The 18,517-nt window shown below is 37.4% G+C and overlaps 1 long non-coding RNA gene across 1 annotated transcript; it reads right to left on the reverse strand.

Moving 5' to 3' along the window:
• Nucleotides 1–422: 422 nt before the first annotated feature.
• LOC143547790 (uncharacterized) lies at nucleotides 423–5,027 on the reverse strand. The gene is made up of 4 exons (XR_013137843.1): nucleotides 4,615–5,027; nucleotides 2,669–2,870; nucleotides 679–755; nucleotides 423–526 (listed from the first exon to the last, which is right to left on the reverse strand). It is a non-coding gene; the product is annotated as an uncharacterized LOC143547790 (long non-coding RNA).
• Between the last annotated feature and the right edge of the window lie 13,490 nt (nucleotides 5,028–18,517).

Consider the following 18,517-nt stretch of genomic DNA (forward strand, 5'->3'; position numbering starts at 1 on the left):
TTACAAAGCTATACTAAAAACAAATTGTTTAACATGAACTTTGATAAAAAAAAAACCCAATTGTATAAATAAAATTGGTAATCAATAAAATAATTATCTTTTTTTCCGAAAATATAAATGACTCGATGTGAAGATTAAAACGTATGAAATGACTCTATGTAGAAGATTAAAACGTACATAACATTATTTGATTAGAGATTTGATAGTGATTGAAAATAACAAAACGTGTCATTATGCACATGAACAATTTAGAACAACATTAAAAATACCAAACACAATAATAGTGATAAGAGTAATTTACCTTATGGTTTCATAATGATTCCATCCCACTTTAGATGAGAGGCGACCAAGCAAGTAGGACTTATGTCCAGCAGTTAACCTCAATACCCTACAGTCATATTGATACGTGTTAGTATATAGATACCTTAGTTTGCATATTGGACGTAGTTGGTAGTACCCCACTTGAAAGTGGCCATGTTGTTTCAAAGAATGAAGTATTCTATGTTTCGCAATTTGTACAAACGCCCTGCAAAGTTAGTTTAGATATTAGTCTACTTGAACCCGGTAGGTGATGTAATCTACTTGAAAAACCCACCATACCTAAACATATATAAAGCAACTAAAATGAAAAGTTAACATAATTATGACTAATGAAAGTACAAGTAAAGAGACACCTACATTCCAAACACAATAGCGAAATTCGGAACACTTATGAAGAACAATTTGAAGTAGTCAACTGCCAGGTCTCTGCAAACCTGCATCCACATATATTTATTAGTAGTGGGTTGTTAGAAGACGACAAACAACAAACCATTCATTAAAAGTGTTATTTCCCAAAAAAAAACGTAATTCATTTTGGTACTCTAAAGAAGTTCATTATTACACTGAATTGAATATAGAGAAAATTCCAATTTGACTCCCTGAAATATATCGTCGGGAGACGGAATAGCCCCTGAAAACGAAATTGCGCATTTTGGACGTCTGTGATATTTGGGCGGGGCAATTTCTGGCCTTCCGTTAGTTGACCAAGCGTTGACCTGTTAAAAAATGTTGAAATTACGTTTTTACCCCTAAGCCTTTCTTATTTTAAAAATAATTATCCAAAACCATGTAAATGCCGGAATTCGAACCTGAGACCTATGGTTTAACAACCCACCAAAACTACCAGTTGAACTAAGTTAATGTATAGTATAGCTATACAACATAAACTATATATTATCACTTTTATCACTTCATCTTCCCCAATTATAATTAGGGTTCCTAAGTTTTAGTTCCAGAAAATTAATTAACACAACTTTTGATATCTCTATCTCTTTCGAAACTCTCTCTCTCTCACACAGTATAATTATAAACAACAAACACATCATTCCAAGTATCATTATTATTATTATTATTATTATTATTATTATTATTATTATCCAACTCTCCGGCTGTTAAAGATGCAATCCAATACCAACAGCGACAGTGTTTCTGAACCATCCAGACAACAACCCAGGTGGCTACAACCACCACCACCACTGGCGGCTGGCGGCGTTGGGTCACAATGGGTTCTAGTGTAGTACCCGGCAACGGCTATGGTAATGAAACATCCCATGATGGCACTGTCTTCTGGACATTACCCGATGGCTCCACACCACCACCTTCCTCATCCGGTGCCGCCAGTTGCGCCTGTCGTCGCCGCCGGTGGTGGTGGTGGGTCCGATGAGAACCAGACTTTTTGGGTTGGTGACCTTCATAATTGGATGGATGAAGATTATTTTCGTAGTTGTTTTGCTTCCACCGGAAAAACGAGAAGGCGGTGGCTGTCGTGACATCGATGATCGAAAAAACGATATGATCGGAAAAATGAGATGGCCGGGATCCATGGCGGCGGTGGCTGCCGTGGCGATGGCGTGGTGCCGGAGGTTAGGGGTTTTGATAGTAATGATTTATGGGTGCGGTGGTTGAATTATTAAAGCGATTGGTGGTGGGATTTGAGAGATTTGAGGTTTTGAGTGATGAAACCTAGGGTTTGAGGATTTGAGAGATTCGATTAATTGTTATGAAACTGATGATGAAGATGATGAGATTAAGAGGGATTACTTGGTGGTGGGTTTAAGGATTTGAGGTTGATGATGATGAAGATGAGATGCTGATGAAGATGAAGGATTTGAGGTTTGTTGATGATGATTATTATTAGGAAGATGAGTTTTATGAAGATGATGTTACGTTGATGATTATTATTATTATTTATTAAAAGATTACTAAAATACCCTTAATATGTTGGTATTACTACTAAAATACCAACAGTCAACTAGCGGTCAACTGACGGTAGGAGTCAGAAGAACCCGCCGGAGAAATACAGGTGCGCAACATGCGCAATTTCGTTTTCTGGGGCTATTCCGTCTCCCGACGATATATTTCAGGGAGTCAAATTGGAATTTTCTCTTGAATATAAGTTAAGTTAACACCACATATTAGGCTTTAATTGATTAAAACCTTCCGTTTGTCATTGTATCCAAGAAATGAATGATGATACGATATGGGTTTCATGTATAACTCTATAATATGATACATATAGTCTTGCATAAATAATTAGCTTTTTTTACTATTAGTGATACTCTAATATGCTTAACTTTTACTGAAGTAAATTAAAAAAAAACCTGTATATGTCACATGTATTACATACCGACGGTTGTAGATGCACACTCGTCATCATAAAATGTGGTGTGGGCTAGGGTTTATGGGCAGACTTCAAAATAGATCATGCTCAAATCAGGCTCAGAGTTCCCATCATTCTGCTTTTGACTTCAGTTTCAGACATTAGTCCCTAACTATTTTGGGGGTTGCAACATCTTCTTGAGTTTTTGAAAAATTAGGTATAGTTGGTGCTGCAAAAGTATAGTTGCCAAAATGATTTTATGTCAAAAGAATTATACCCAAAAAAAGAGAAAATTTTAAGAATCTTACTTATTGGTGACTTAAAATCAAGAATTAATTGAAAACAATAAACCTTAAACTAAGCTTTAAAAGACAACCAAAAGAGGCCTTATTGTCTTGTACAAATTGTCTCGGGTTGAAAATAGGTGGGGTTTGGTCAAACCTGGTCAACAGCAGGTATTGGCTCAAAAGCAACTCTTGTTGAAACTGGGTTATAAAGGGAAAATGACCGTTCGGGTTGAAACCAGTTTCGGGTTGTAACAGGGCTGGTTCGGGGTTTAACCAGTATCAACATGGGACTTCTCAAACCAATTAGAACCCTATGGTTGAGGCTTCTCCAAACCAGGTTCTCTCAAACCAGTTTTAAAATCGGTGTTGGTTTTGTTATTAACTGGTTTTTGTACCAACCTGGTTTTTTAGTTCACCTTTACCCAAAACTGAATGGAAACAACCAAACCAATTACTGCATATGATATAGTTTATACATTCACAAATCATTTTCCCCCTTTTTATTACTGCATATGATGTCTTCATTAAGATCATGAAATATCTTCTGTTTTGAACTTAGGTAACCCAATATGCATTGAAGTGTCAGTTTGTTTTTTTAAATGATATTCATGAAACATCTTCATATGATAATATAACTTTGTTATACGAAAAAAAGATATATCTAGGAGCGTTGGAAAATGAAAAGGTTTCATAAACTCAACGAATAAGTTGCACTCACATCCATAATACATGATATAACTTGTTTAAATAAAGGGCCTTGTTCAATTGGATTGTAAATAGACCGGTCAACCTGGTTACAACCTGTGTATATGACTACCCACCAACCCATTTTGACACGCCAACATGTTTGACCCGCTTAATAAAAGCTGCCCATGACAAAAATATATGAGAAATTTCATCTAAAGACTAAAAGAAAAACAAAATCCAAATGAAGTTAAATCATAAAGCATGATTTCCACAGTGGCTATAGAGCACGCAACATGCTACATTTAACACCTACATGAATAGCAAGCCCATGAAAACAAGAACCAGCTGCTATTCTTTCTTAATAGATAAATTTTTACACAAATGGATTGTTTTCAGAAACCATGATGATAATTGATCATATGTACAATAGCAGATTCAGTTTTGCAAAATTCACAAAACTGAAGTCGTTGTCTCATAGATTGTTTTCATGATAGCTACTAAAAATCTTGAAAAGTGAAGTTGATATTCAAGACAACGATTTTTGTTTTTTAAAATTCATAGTTCCACATAACTGAAGTCCCTATCAATTAAATTCAGAAAAAATTGTACAAAAATTTATTAATATGTGAATAACTATTGCAAGTTTGCAACTGATTCTATTAGTCTGAGATCATGCTAACCTTGTGATTTGATATAAAATATAGCACACATCTATGAGTTGAGTGGCATGGTAGCATCAATAACAAAATGCCATACAATAGCTCTCCACCTTTCTGAAATTGTTTCAAGTCCCAAGTCCACAAAACCCATTGGGATCTTCACTATGTAATATTTGTTGAAATAGGTGGAAGATGTAAAAAACAAAATCACATGCCAATTACCCTAAATACATAAATAACCAATAACACCTACAGATCTTGTTATCATGCTAAAAGTTGGTATTTCAGATATTGTTTAATGTTAGAATACCAATAAGTTTAGCATATTTTGATAGCATACCTTGCCAACCCTAGCAAGGGCAGAGAGTTTCAATTCTCTTAGAATTTAGGAAAGCAGTTTACCATGTGCATACCATCCTCCTACGACAAACATCATTATCATCATGTGCATATGAAAGTGTTAAACCAAATCTCTATAAAGATGTAGAATTAAAAGAAACGGTTCAGACTTGGAATCGATTAGCTTAATAACAACAATGATTTTGTTTCATTCATCAGGAAATCATACGGGTGATGATGAAGTTGAAGCAGTTGGGATTTCGTGTTCGAACATGAATGGACTGAAGAATCTGGTGACTGAGTAGAGAGAGAATTCTCAACAGATGATTGAAAGGATGATTTGGTAGTTCAGTTAAAACTTTTTGAAGGAGCAAGCCGATCAGAAAAAGGATATTAAGCAACGAATTGAAGGAGCAATTATCACAACGCCAGTATCATGTTCACATCTCTATTTTTTTCGATTCGCATAGAGTCTTGTTTTGATCATCATTTTTCTTTTTTGTTAAGTTAGGTGCTAACCAAATGTGATTTCATCTGGTGGTTTGTTTTGTTTTATGGAGATTAGATAGAAAATTGTGTTTTATGAAAAATGATATAATGTATTGGCTGACACATTGACCTAGGGTTATCGAATTCTTAGAACCCATTATACAGACTTGGGCATATGTCTATATCTATATCTACATACTATTAAAGCAAACAACAATTTCTACTTCTCAACATTCTAGGTCATCCACATCATTGCCACATCATTATCATGTCACCCATTGCCTTTCGTAATCATGCCAAGTAATCCACTTCTTTATATTTAAACCTTAACTATTCACCACTTTTTACCGTAAACATATTTTTCTCTCCTTTTCTAGTTTAGCCGGATCTCCTCTCACCTATTCATATATTCCGGCGAATATGTATGTAGATTTGTATTAATTTTCCAGTTAGTATATTTTATAATAAACTTCCGATTGTTGATCTATGTATTTCCGGCAACATTAAATTTCTTCCAGTTATTGTTTCCTCTATCCTTTTTATCTTTATTCTCATTGTTAACTTATTTTAATAAAATCTGGTTATGTTGTAAATCATACACGGCGATGAAGGTGATATGTGGACTTATTTTCGTTTTTCCGTTAAGTTTTTCCGGATATGTGTTATACCTATAACAATGGTTGCTTAACATTATTTCAGGTTATTTACCTGATTGATTTGCTGAAGATTTCATTTTAGTTTCTTAATCAAAATCTTAGATTCCATGGTTACGTTTTTCCGGTAAGTTTTTCCGTTAAGTTTTTCCGGATATGTGTTATACCTATAACAATGGTTGCTTTACATTATTTCAGGTTATTTACCTGATTGATTTGTTGAAGATTTCGTTTTAGCTTCTTAATCAAAATCTTAGATTCCATGGTTACGTTTTTCCGATAAGTATTTCAGGTAAGTTTTTTCATTAAGTTTTACCGGATATGTGTTATACCTATAAGAACGGTTGCTTTACATTATTTCAAGTTATTTACCCGATTGATGATTTCATTTTAGTTTGTTAATCAAGATCTTAGATTCCATGTTTATTATCATTATTTGTCTCATTTAAATTTTCCGGTTATATATTAAATATCAAATGTTCCATAATATCAACATTAATATTCTACTTTATAATTTCAGGTGAATGTCACAGCTGATACAATCTATTTTCCGGTAACACCTTTAAATTTCGTTTTTCCGGTAACACCTTTAAAATTTTCCGGTTATTAGCTATAATTAAAATAATCCATAATATCAATATTAATATTCGTCTTTATTATTTTAGGTAATTTTCCGGCTCATATAATCTAATTTCATGGATTGATCATGAGTTTATAATATGTATTTTTTTAATATTGATGTTTATTTCATTTTTAAATATTTATGTATATTCATTTTCATTCTTTTTAGATAAAAGAAAATATTATTGTATATCGGAGATCTGAGATAAGTTGATCTATATTTTTTTTTCGGCGTGCGTTAATCTATTAGACATTGAATTATCCCATTAATACAATTTATTTAGTTTGACTTTTCTTATTTATTTAAATAACCTAATTAACATGAATATTGTAATTTATATAGTTTAATTATCCAACTAACACATTTGATATACTTTGACTTTCCTTAATTTATACACAAACCGCTTTTATGTTAATTTGAATTATTTGAAAATAATTACTTGATAGTCAAAGTGAATAAGTTAATTTGGTATTCGAAAATATTAAAGTTAATTTGAATATTTTTTGACCATCAAGTAAATAAGTTAATTTGGTATATTTTTTATACAAGTTAATTTGAAAATAATTATCCATATTTTACATAATAATAAGTTGACTAAAATTATAAAAAAAATAATTTATATTACCATGTTTTGATAAATTAAAAAACGATATGATTTCTATTTAATTATAGTTTACATAAATAAGTTATTAATTTATACTACATAATCGGTAAATAAGTAAATAAATAAATAAGGAAATAATTAGACGAATTAAGGTAAGTCGTAACACATTTAAATTTCGATAAATAAGTATATACTTTGACTTTCCTTAATTTATAAACTAACTGATTTTAAAGTTAATTTGAATTATTTTAAAATAATTACTTAATAGTCAAAGTGAATAAGTTAATTTGGTATTCGAAAATATTAAAGTTAATAAGGTAGTTGTTGATATATTAACAATAAATTAATGGTCAAAGTTTAAAATGATATATTGTTAGTTCAATATGTTGCCTAAAATAATTTGAAATTATTATCCATATAGTTATTTTTTGTAACATCCTACTTTTAGTTATAATAATAAAATAAATTTCGTCTATTTTATAGTGGGTCGTTATCGGTTTAGATAAATAGAATATGAGCTGGGCTAGTGTTGGGTAAATGGATAGGGGTTATTGTCACACCCCCATTATAGGCCTAGGCGTGTAAACCATAGTTGGTACCATATTTGTAAATAAATTAGTGTTACGGTTTAATGCGGAAGACTTTATAGAAACATAAGGATCTTTCTTATAAATATTTACATTACAAAAATACGAGATAAAAGTCTCGTTTTAAGTTTACTTGTTTTAAGTTTTACAAAACCGTCATATTTTAATATTTACACAAAATTATCCGATCCATCGGATTCTTGAGCTTCTTCGTCTTCACAGGCTCTATTCTTGATTACCTGCAAAATGTTATAAAATACGTCAGCAACGAATGCTGGTGAATATGCTGACGCTAAAAATATTTTCTTTACTTAACTACCCTTCGAGACCACGTAAGCCTCGGCCCATCTTGGCTTAGGAATAATCAAGTTAAAAAATCATTATAAACTCGAGTCTCTACACTAGGTCACCTCAGCAAAACACCGCTGCGTTTCGACGTACTTAGGTACCATAAATATACACAAGGTCATTCTCACTCGAACATACTTTGGTTCGGCCAATCGTGGCTGGAGATCGTGACCAGGCGTGGTGCGATGTACCCACCGCTTACCACATATGTAAGGATCCAAACAAACGTATACCACATCCTGAGGGCTAGGACTATACTCTTATTTACAATGTTTATAGAGACACATAGCCTCATGTAAAGTTTTACACATAACATGTTTGTTTGTTTTGAAAACAAGTTTATAAAAGTGGGGCGTATTCACCTTTTGATAGGGATCAGTTTCCAACACCGTCCGTAAGTTCTTCTCTTGCTATCTTGCACCTATAGTACGAGTATAAATTTTGTTAGTCGGATACACGATCCGGCTTAAGACCTTTAGTCTTATTTATCTCGATGAACCTTTAGTTCATTATCTCATTTTACTTTAAAACCTTTAGTTGAAAAGTAAACTTTATAAACCATTAGTTTATTTATAAAACCCGACGTTTCTTCTTCTTTATGAAACGTATTCATTCTTTTATTATTTAAATATACTCATTACACTTAAATAATATATTTCATAACAAACAATAATCTTATATACTTATATACATTCATATATATATATTATCTTTCTTTTCTTTATTTTCTTTATTATGTATTTTTTTGTTTATCGAGAATAACTTCGACTCGGGGTATTAAGCCTTTATAATATTTTATTATTATTTTGGTAGGGCATTATGCCTACCTTGCTTGGCTTAGAAATACCTTTCACACTCGGGCAGCACTTCGACTCTATCCTTCTTATCAACACACGCTTGATCAACCCTTGACACGCTTATCAAGACACCAACACCTTATAGCACGTACTTCGAGGTAGTCGTCGGGATGTCGGGGCAGCACCTTCTTCTAGTTTGGAACGTCGTCGGGGAATGGTACGTATATCGGGGAAATAGACACTGAAAACGAGGGATCGGGGCACGCAATACGAGGTAGATCATTGGCACGTATTTCGAGGTTTAGAGAGAGAGTATGTGTGTGTTTTGATGTGTCAAATGAACCACCCCTTGGACGCTATTTATAGGGCTGATTTTGGATCCCATCGCGGTACGCGATGGGTTCCCTGGCTCACCTATCGCGTACCACGATATAGGGTTGGTGAGTCACAGCGTAGACCTGCCACTTGTCGACACATGGCAGGCGCCGCTACACGTGGCGAACGTGTTGCGACGTGGCGGTAGACGTTTCTACCGTGTGCCACGTGGCACACGTATCAATATCTGTCAGACACCCCATCGCGGTACGCGATGGGTGTCTCTCTTGACCTGTTGCGTAGCGCGATGGGTCAAGAAAGCATATTTTTCATTTGAGCCGATGGAGTTTGGAAATTAGCAGAATTGGTCCCTTGACTTTGGAAACTTGATATTTTTGGCCCGAAATTTACGTGATGTTACATCCTCCCCACCTTGAAATAAATCTCGTCATCGAGATTTCTTATGAGAACAAGTGGGGGTATTTCTTTCTCATTTCGGACTCGAGTTCCCATGTTTACTCGGGTCCTCTTCGGGAATCCCATTTTACCTTCACGATTTTCAATGTTCGTCTTTTACGTTTCTTAGTTTTCGAATCTTCAATTTGAATTGGTCTTTCAATGAATTTTAAGTTCTCGTTAATTTCTACATCTTTTAATGGCATCGAAAGAGATTCATCGGCTAGACATTTTCGTAGATTCGAGACGTGGAATACATCGTGTATCCCTTGCATTTCCTCGGGTAGTCGCAAACGGTATGCGACGGTACCAATTCGTTCGAGTACCTCGAAAGGTCCAACGAATCGATGACTTAGCTTGCCTTTCAAAAGAACTTTGTCACCAACATTGAACTCCAACGGCTTACGACGGACATCGGTGTAACTCTTTTGGCGATCACGTGCCGTCTTAAGTCGTTCGCGGATTTGAAGAACTTTGTCGATGGTTTCTTGGACTACTTCGGGTCCAGACAATTGACTGTCTCCAGTTTCAGACCAGCACACGGGCGTCCTACATTTTCGACCATATAACGCCTCGAATGGTGCGGTTTGAATGCTCGAGTGATAGCTATTGTTACACGAAAATTCCATTAGGGGCAAGTGGTTATCCCAACTTCCACCTAAGTCTATCACACAAGCGCGGATCATATCTTCCAACGTTTGGATAGTCCTTTCGCTTTGCCCATCAGTTTACTGATGATAGGCGGTGCTAAGGTTTAACTTGGTGCCGAGTGCTTGTTGGAAGCTTTTCCAAAAGTGAGACGTAAAACGACTGTCTCCATCAGAAATTATGGATAACGGTACTCCATGCAAAGAAACTATGTTGTTTACATATATACGCGCTAGTTTATCCATTGAGTACGACTCGTTGCGAACTTTGTTAAACGGTCCACAATTACCCATATAGCATTGTGTTGTCGAGTCGTCTTTGAGAGTTTGGTTATAAAATCCTTGGTTATTAACTCCCACTTCCATACGGGAAGTTCGGGTTGCTGAAGCAATCCCGTAGGCTTTTGGTGTTCAGCCTTAACCTTCAAACAAGTTAAGCATTTCGCCACGTGCCAAGCGATATCCTTTTTCATTCCATTCCACCAGTAGTTTGACTTAAGGTTTTGATACATTTTGTCACAACCGGGGTGCATCATATATTTGGATTTATCGGCTTCGTTCATAATCTTTTCACGCAAGTCTCCAACGATCGGTACCCAAATCCGGTTTCCCATTCTAAGGATACCATCGTCACCTTTGACAAGCGAGTCAATGGTGCCGTTAGGTTTTTCATTAGAGATCTTGTTTTCGTTGATCGCTTGAGTTTGAGCAGATTTGATTAGGTCAATAAGATCGATTTGAAGTTTTAACCTTAACGCTCGGACTCTTTTTGGCTTTTCGTGCTCTTTACGACTTAAGGCGTCGGCCACAACGTTGGCTTTACCTTCGTGATAAACAATTTCGCAGTCATAGTCGTTTATAGTTTCCATCCAGCGTCGTTGGCGCGTGTTAAGTTATTTTTGGTCGAAAATGTTTTTAAAACTCTTGTGATCGATGAACACGGTAAATCTTACTCCATAGAGATAGTGCCTCCATATCTTAAGTGCAATGATTATGGCGCCTAACTCTAGATCGTGAGTTGTATAGTTCTTTTCGTGCACCTTTAGTTGACGAGAGGCGTAGGCGATTACTTTCTTTCGTTGCATTAGTACGCATCCTAAGCCGGAATGAGACGCATAACTAAAGACACGAAATCTTCGGTACCTTCTGGCAAGGCCAGTGTATGTGCTTGTGTAAGCTTTTGTTTGAGTATATTGAACGCATGTTGTTGCTTTGCTCCCCATTCATACTTGATATTTTTACGATTTAAAGAAGTTAGAGGAACAGCGATTTGGGAAAAGTTTTCGATGAACCTACGGTAGTAGCCGGCCAATCCCAAGAAACTTCGAATCTCGGTTGGCGACTTTGGGATCTCCCACTTAGAGATAGCTTCAATCTTAGCAGGGTCCACATGAATACCGTTAACGTTTATGATGTGACCAAGAAATTGCACTTCGTGTAACCAGAACTCGCATTTCGAGAACTTGGCGTACAACTTCTCGGTTTTAAGAATTTCTAGTAAGGTTCGAAGGTGGATTTCATGATCAGCCTTGGACTTTGAATAAATAAGTATGTCGTCGATGAAGACGATAACCAATTTATCCAAGTAAGGCTTAAAGATTCGGTTCATCATATCCATGAATGCGGCTGGCGCATTAGTAAGTCCGAAGGGCATCACGGTGAACTCATAATGGCCATACCTTGTTTGGAAGGCAGTTTTCGGAATGTCTTCAGTTTGAACTTTGAGTTGGTGATAGCCGGAACGAATATCAATTTTGGAAAAGAAGCTAGCACCTTAAAGTTGATCGAACATGTCATCAATTCGGGGAAGTGGATAACGGTTATTGATTGTCACTTTGTTGAGGGCTCGATAATCGATGCACATCCGCATAGATCCATCCTTCTTCTTCACGAAAAGTATTGGCACTCCCCATGGTGATGAACTTGGTCGTATGAAGCCTTTTTCGAGAAGTTCGTCCAATTGTTTCTTCAGTTCCATCTCGGTTGGCGCGAGGCGATATGGAGCTTTAGCGATCGGAGCAGTACCGGGAATAAGGTCGATCCTAAATTCTACTTCACGATCGGGAGGAATGCCAGGAAGTTCGTCGGGAAAGACATCGGTATAGTCAGAAACAACAGGAACGTCTTTGATTTCTTTGGGCTTTGATTCTTCGATGACGTAGGCCATGAATGCTAAGATCCTTTATTTAAACATTTGTTAGCCCTTATCATGGAGATTAGGGTAACTCGGCCAGCGTCTTTATCTCTTTCAATTCGAATAGTTCGTTTATCAGGGGCCGGAAGTTCAATGGTCTTTCTATTGCAGAGGATATGAGCATGATTGTCGGATAACCAATCCATACCCAATACAACATCAAAACCAGCAAGAGTCATTGGTAGTAATTGAATAGGCAAAACATAACCAGCTAGCAAGATTTTTCCGTTTTCTAGTGCTTCGGAGATTTTAATGGTTTCGCCACTAGCGGTCTTGACGCTTAGAGTTTTATTTAGTTTGATTAAAGGTTTGTTTAATAGACTACAAAAGTTATAATCTATAAAACTTAAATTAGCTCCTGAATCAAACAAAACTCTAGCATATGCGTTGTTATCAAGGAACGTACCGGTGATAGTTTCCGGTGTGTCAGCCGCCTTCTTTGTGTCCAAGACGAAGACTCTTGCATTGCCCTTCTTGGGCTCGTTCTTTTGACCGCTACCACCCGCACCACCAGTCGCGGGCTTGTTCTTGGGGCATTCAAAGCTAAGATGCACCATTTTTTTGCAGTTATAGCAGGTCATCTTCTTCTTCCAACAATCAGCCGTCATGTGGCCGGGTTTGTGGCATGAGTCACAAAGACGTGGAGTTAGATGGCATCTAACCCTATGGTACTTCTTACAGATTTTGCATTATGGGATGCCGGGGTTGAAGCCTGACCTTCGTTGGTCAACTCCTTTACCCTTGAAACGGGTATTCCCTTCCTTTTTCGAGTCTTGCGTCGTCACGCCCTTCTTATCTTCTTCTTTATTGCGCATCATTCCTCCCATCAGATATCCAGCCAACTCCATCGCGGAGTCAGCGGTTTGTGGTAAGTGCGATCTCACCATGTCATGAATTTCACGTGGTAATCCCCAAATGTAACGCGTGACTTTGTTGGATTCAGGGGTGACCAGCTGGGGGACTAAACGACAATACTCGTGAAATTTCGTATTGTACTCACGAAGGTTCGTTCCAACAACCTTGTGAGCCAGGAACTTGGTTTGGATTTGGTCTGTCTCGTGCATCGGACAGAACTTCGACATTAACAATTCTTTGAACTAATTCCAAGACAAACTATACATCACCTTCCTTCCTCTACTCATCATCAACGTGTTCTACCATTCGAGCGCTTCGCCTTTGAACATCAGGGCGGAGTATTGAATCTTTTCTTTATCGGAACATTTGCTTGTAATCAGGATCGTCTCCATCTCTTCAAGCCACCTTACAGTATTGATGGCTCCCTTGTCACCGTGGAATTCTTTCGGTCCATAATACTTAAAGTCTTTAAACGAGCATCCACCAATCTTAAGTTTCTTGAATTCTTGTCAAACGCCTCCATCAGCATTCGACTCATGAACACTCTCTTCTAAATGAGATGGTTTTGGACGAGATTTAACAGATTGAGAAAGGTGAACAGGTTGGGAATGTTTTGTTTGTCTAGATTGTGATCTAAACTCAGATTCTTCTCTAACAGCCTTCTTAATCAATTGTTGAATTTGGTTCATATATTTGTCAGGAATTGGTTCCACTTGTTCTTTCTCGGGACCTTTCCCCTTTGCTTCACGTTTATCGGCTTCCTTTCGGGAAACCTCACGATTATCACTTTGTCTAGACATTCTTTTATCTTTTATTCTTTTATCTAAAATTTAACACATTTCTTTTCTTATTATACAAGTTTTATTTATTTCACATTCATGTACATATCATAAATGGTATGTATATTATTTTTACAACACACTTATATATCGTTTAAACGATATATAAGGTCCTATCCTTATTACATATAATACATACATCACACATGTCATACAAACTATATTACACACATAAACTTCATCTCTTAAACACACCATCTTCACCATCCACTTAGTCCATAAATTTCTTCACCACTTTCGTCAGCTTGTTGCATTTGCGAAGAAGCTTGTCTCCTATCTTCTTCTTTTTATTTCCATCAACATCAATCTTCTTTCTCAACTCATCCGTTTCCTACAAGGCTCGATCCAAATGCTCCTCCTGGGACTGAGGTATGTCTGTAGGATATCCGTATCTTGGAGGTGGGTCGCGGTAACCCATCATCACAATTTCGTAGTGGTTCTTCGGATTTGGATACGGAGACGTTGTCACATCGGAGGGATAGTTGAAGAAGGCATCGGCTGCTTCATTCTGTTCACGGATTTCCTTAGCCTGTTCTTCAATGGATGGAATTTCGCCCTGGTATGGTTGGATGCTTGATGTCGCCTTACCCTTGAGTTCATGGAGGAATTGCATATATGGATCGACTGATCCATAGCTTGGGGTTGAGTGTTGTTCTTCCTCGGATGTGGTTACTTCATTCGGGTTGTCCGGATACTCTTCCTCCGGGTCAGTTTCCTCATCTGGTTCTTCTTCAAGTTCCTCTTCGGTCATTGCCGGCATGTGAATCTTCTCATGTGGTATCATTACCCTCATCTTTGGTTTACGAGAGGGTCATTCGTTGTTGAGGTGTGAGCTGGCGGAATCCATAGTTGATGTGCCGGTATGCCACCTTCGTTGGTCAGAGTGGCATTGCATACAGTCATATGAAGAATATTTTGGTTCCTCCTTGATTGGTAAGTTTGAGAGAAACGCATACGAAGGATGAGGATTCGGTGGTAATTGTATGGAACATCCGGATGGGTAATATGGCGGAATTTCGGATGGTTGAAAGGTGGGAATTTCAGTAGGGTGATACGTGGGTATTTCGGATGGTTGATACATGGGTAGGCTTGTTGGATGATAGCTTTAATGCCTTGGGGGTTAGTATGTTTGATGTGGAGTGTTATCTAGGTGGTAGATTGGACTTGGGTTGGGGTTTTGATTATGTTCTTCGTTGAAGAATGATTCAAAGTAATCCTTGCTCATGATGCCTTTTGGAAACTTGTAGTACCTTCTCGCTTCATTATCATAGTATTCCATTAACTTCTCGTAAGACATCTTGATAGGTGGTTTAGATTGAAGAGAGGGAAAGACAGGGTTACCAACCAATCTTATCCCTATTAAATAAATAAATAATTATTTCCTACGCTTGGATCGAAGCTTGGGTATTGTTTTATGATACCCAATTCGCTAAGATCGATGGCTCTGATACCAACCTGTCACAAGGCCTAGGCGTGTGAACCATAGTTGGTACCATATTTGTAAATAAATCAGAGTTACGGTTTAATGCGGAAGACCTTATAGAAACATAAGGATCATTCTTATAAATATTTACATTACAAAAAGACGAGATGAAAGTCTCGTTTTAAGTTTACTTTTTATAAGTTTTACAAAACCCTCATATTTTAATATTTACACAAAATTATCTGAGCCATCGGATTCTTGAGCTTCTTCGTCTTCACAAGCTCTAGTCTTGATTACCTGCAAAATGTTATAAAATACGTCAGCAACGAATGTTGGTGAATATGCTGACGCTAAAAATATTTTCTTTACTTAAATACCCCTCGAGACCACGTAAGCCTCGGCCCATCTTGGCTTAGGAATAATAAAGTTAAACAATCATTATAAACTCTAGTCTCTACACTAGGTCACCTCAGCAAAACACCACAACGTTTCGACGTACTTAGGTACCATAAATAAACACAAGGTCATTCTCACTTGAACATATTTTGGTTCGGCCCATCGTGGCTGGAGGTCGTGACCAGGCGTGGTGCGATGTGCCCACCGCTTACCACATATGTAAGGATCCAAACAAACGTATACCATAGCCTGAGGGCTAGGTTTATACTCTTATTTACAATGTTTTTAGAGACACATAGCCTCATGTAAAGTTTTACACAAAACACGTTTGTTTGTTTTGAAAACAAGTTTATAAAAGTGGGGCGTATTCACCTTTTGATAGGGATCGGTTTCCAACACCGTCCGTGAGTTCTTCTCTTGCTATCTCGCACCTATAGTACGAGTATAACTTTTGTTAGTCGGATACACGATCCGTCTTAAGACCTTTAGTCTTATTTATCTCGATGAACCTTTAGTTCATTATCTCATTTTACTTTAAAACCTTTAGTTGAAAAGTAATCTTTATAAACCTTTAGTTTATTGATAAAACCCAACGTTCTTCTTCTTTAAGAAACGTATTCTTTCATTTATTATTTAAGTATACTCATTACACTTAAATAATATATTTCATAACAAAGAATAATCTTATATACTTATATATATTCATATATATATATATTTTATATTTCTTTTCTTTATTTTCTTTGTTATGTCTTTCTTTGTTTATCGAGAATAACTTCGACTCGGGGTATTAAGCCTTTATAATATTTTGTTATTATTTTGGTCGGGCATTATGCCTACCTTTCTTGGCTTAGAAATACCCTTCACACTCGGGCAGCACTTCGACTATATCCTTCTTATCAACAAACGCTTGATCAACCCTTGACACGCTTATCAAGACACCAACACCTTATAGCATGTACTTCGAGGTAGTCGTCGGGATGTCGGGGCAGCACCTTCTTCTAGTTTGGAACGTCGTCAGGGAATGGTACGTATATCGGGGAAATAGACACTGAAAACGAGGGATCGGGGCACGCAATACAAGGTAGATCATTGGCATGTATTTTGAGGATTAGAGAGAGTAGTGAGAGAGTATGTGTGTGTTTTGATGTGTCAAATGAATCACTCCTTGGACGCTATTTATAGGGCTGATTTTGGATCCCATCGCGGTACGCGATGGGTTCCCTGGCTCACCTATCGCGTACCGCGATATAGGGTTGGTGAGTCACAGCGTAGACCTGCCACGTGTCGACACGTGGCAGGCACCGCTACACTTGGCGACACGTGGCGAACGTGTTGCCACGTGGTGACACGTGGCGGCAGACGTTGCCACCATGTGCCACGTGGCACAGGTGTCAATATCTCTCAGACACCCCATCGCGGTACGCGATGGGTGTCTCTCTTGACCTGTAGCGTAGTGCGATGGGTCAAGAAAGCAGATTTTTCATTTGAGCCCCTGGAGTTTGGAAATTAGCAGAATTGGTCCCTTGACTTTGGAAACTTGAAATTTTTTGCCCGAAGTGTACGTGATGTTACAGTTATGGACTTGAGTTATGAAAGAAATAAGGAAAGACCATGAGCTTAAGCCCATGATCCATAATTATATAAACCATTAATCACCCATTTAATTCATTTCTACACATATCCCTTACACCACCCTAAACACACACTTAAGATCTCTCTCTAGTTCCTCCCTTTTCTCTAGCCGAAACCAAGAAGGAAACCGAGCACCGACTCGAGTTAATACTAGTATGATGTTTTATTAACTTAAACCCGTTAGATATGGTCACGAAACGACGAGCCGACACCGTTAAACCGTTTAAGTCACGAGGTCCGGATGGAATCGGGTATAAACCGAACCTAAGATGAGCTTAGGGATCATTCTATCTCAATCTGGATCGAACGAGGCGAAAAACGGTGAAAGGAAAAAACCCAATTTTCCGGCAGTGGCGGCGCAGGAAAGGCGGCGCCGGAAAGTGGTACGAGGTTAAGAGGAATGTTAGAGAATGTTCTGACATTCCCTGACCTAACCCTAATTCGTTAGCGGAGGTCTAACGAATTATCTTTGATTCGTGTACTAATTCGTTAATGAAAGACTGACGAACTAGCTTCAGTTCGTTAAGTCCAATTCGTATGTTGACCAGTTCATTATAAGGTATAATTCGTTATGAGGAATGGTTCGTTATAAGAGATCAATTCGCCAAGAAGTTTAATTCGTTAGGCAGACCAAACGAACAAGGACCAATTCGCTAAAAAGGCCAATTCGTTATGAAGTAACGAATTAACCAATTCGTTATGGAAGACAGAGGTAAGGAATGAACCCCAATTCGTTAAAGAGCATATTAACAAACTAGACTTTGAAAGATTGACAGAATAGTCCCTGGACTTAGAAAAAGAATGATTTAATTACTAAGAAGCCCTTGGACTTTTAAGTAGCAAATTAATGAAAGATTCAAAATCCTAATGGAAAATGTATTAAGACAGTTAATAGAAATAAAATTTTTCCAAGCTGACCTGGCAGCTCGACCCCAGCCAGGGGCTCTGGACCTTGGACCATACTAGGGGCTGCCGCCCCTAGACCCCGCTGCCAGGGGCGCTGCCCCTGGACCCCCATTCGTTAAGGGTTATAATTAGACTAGA

This window comes from Bidens hawaiensis, unplaced genomic scaffold (genome assembly GCF_021521415.1).
Source record: "Bidens hawaiensis isolate Kalapana, Puna unplaced genomic scaffold, B.hawaiensis_p1.1 tig00014831_1, whole genome shotgun sequence".
Classification (NCBI taxonomy): Eukaryota; Viridiplantae; Streptophyta; class Magnoliopsida; order Asterales; family Asteraceae; genus Bidens; species Bidens hawaiensis.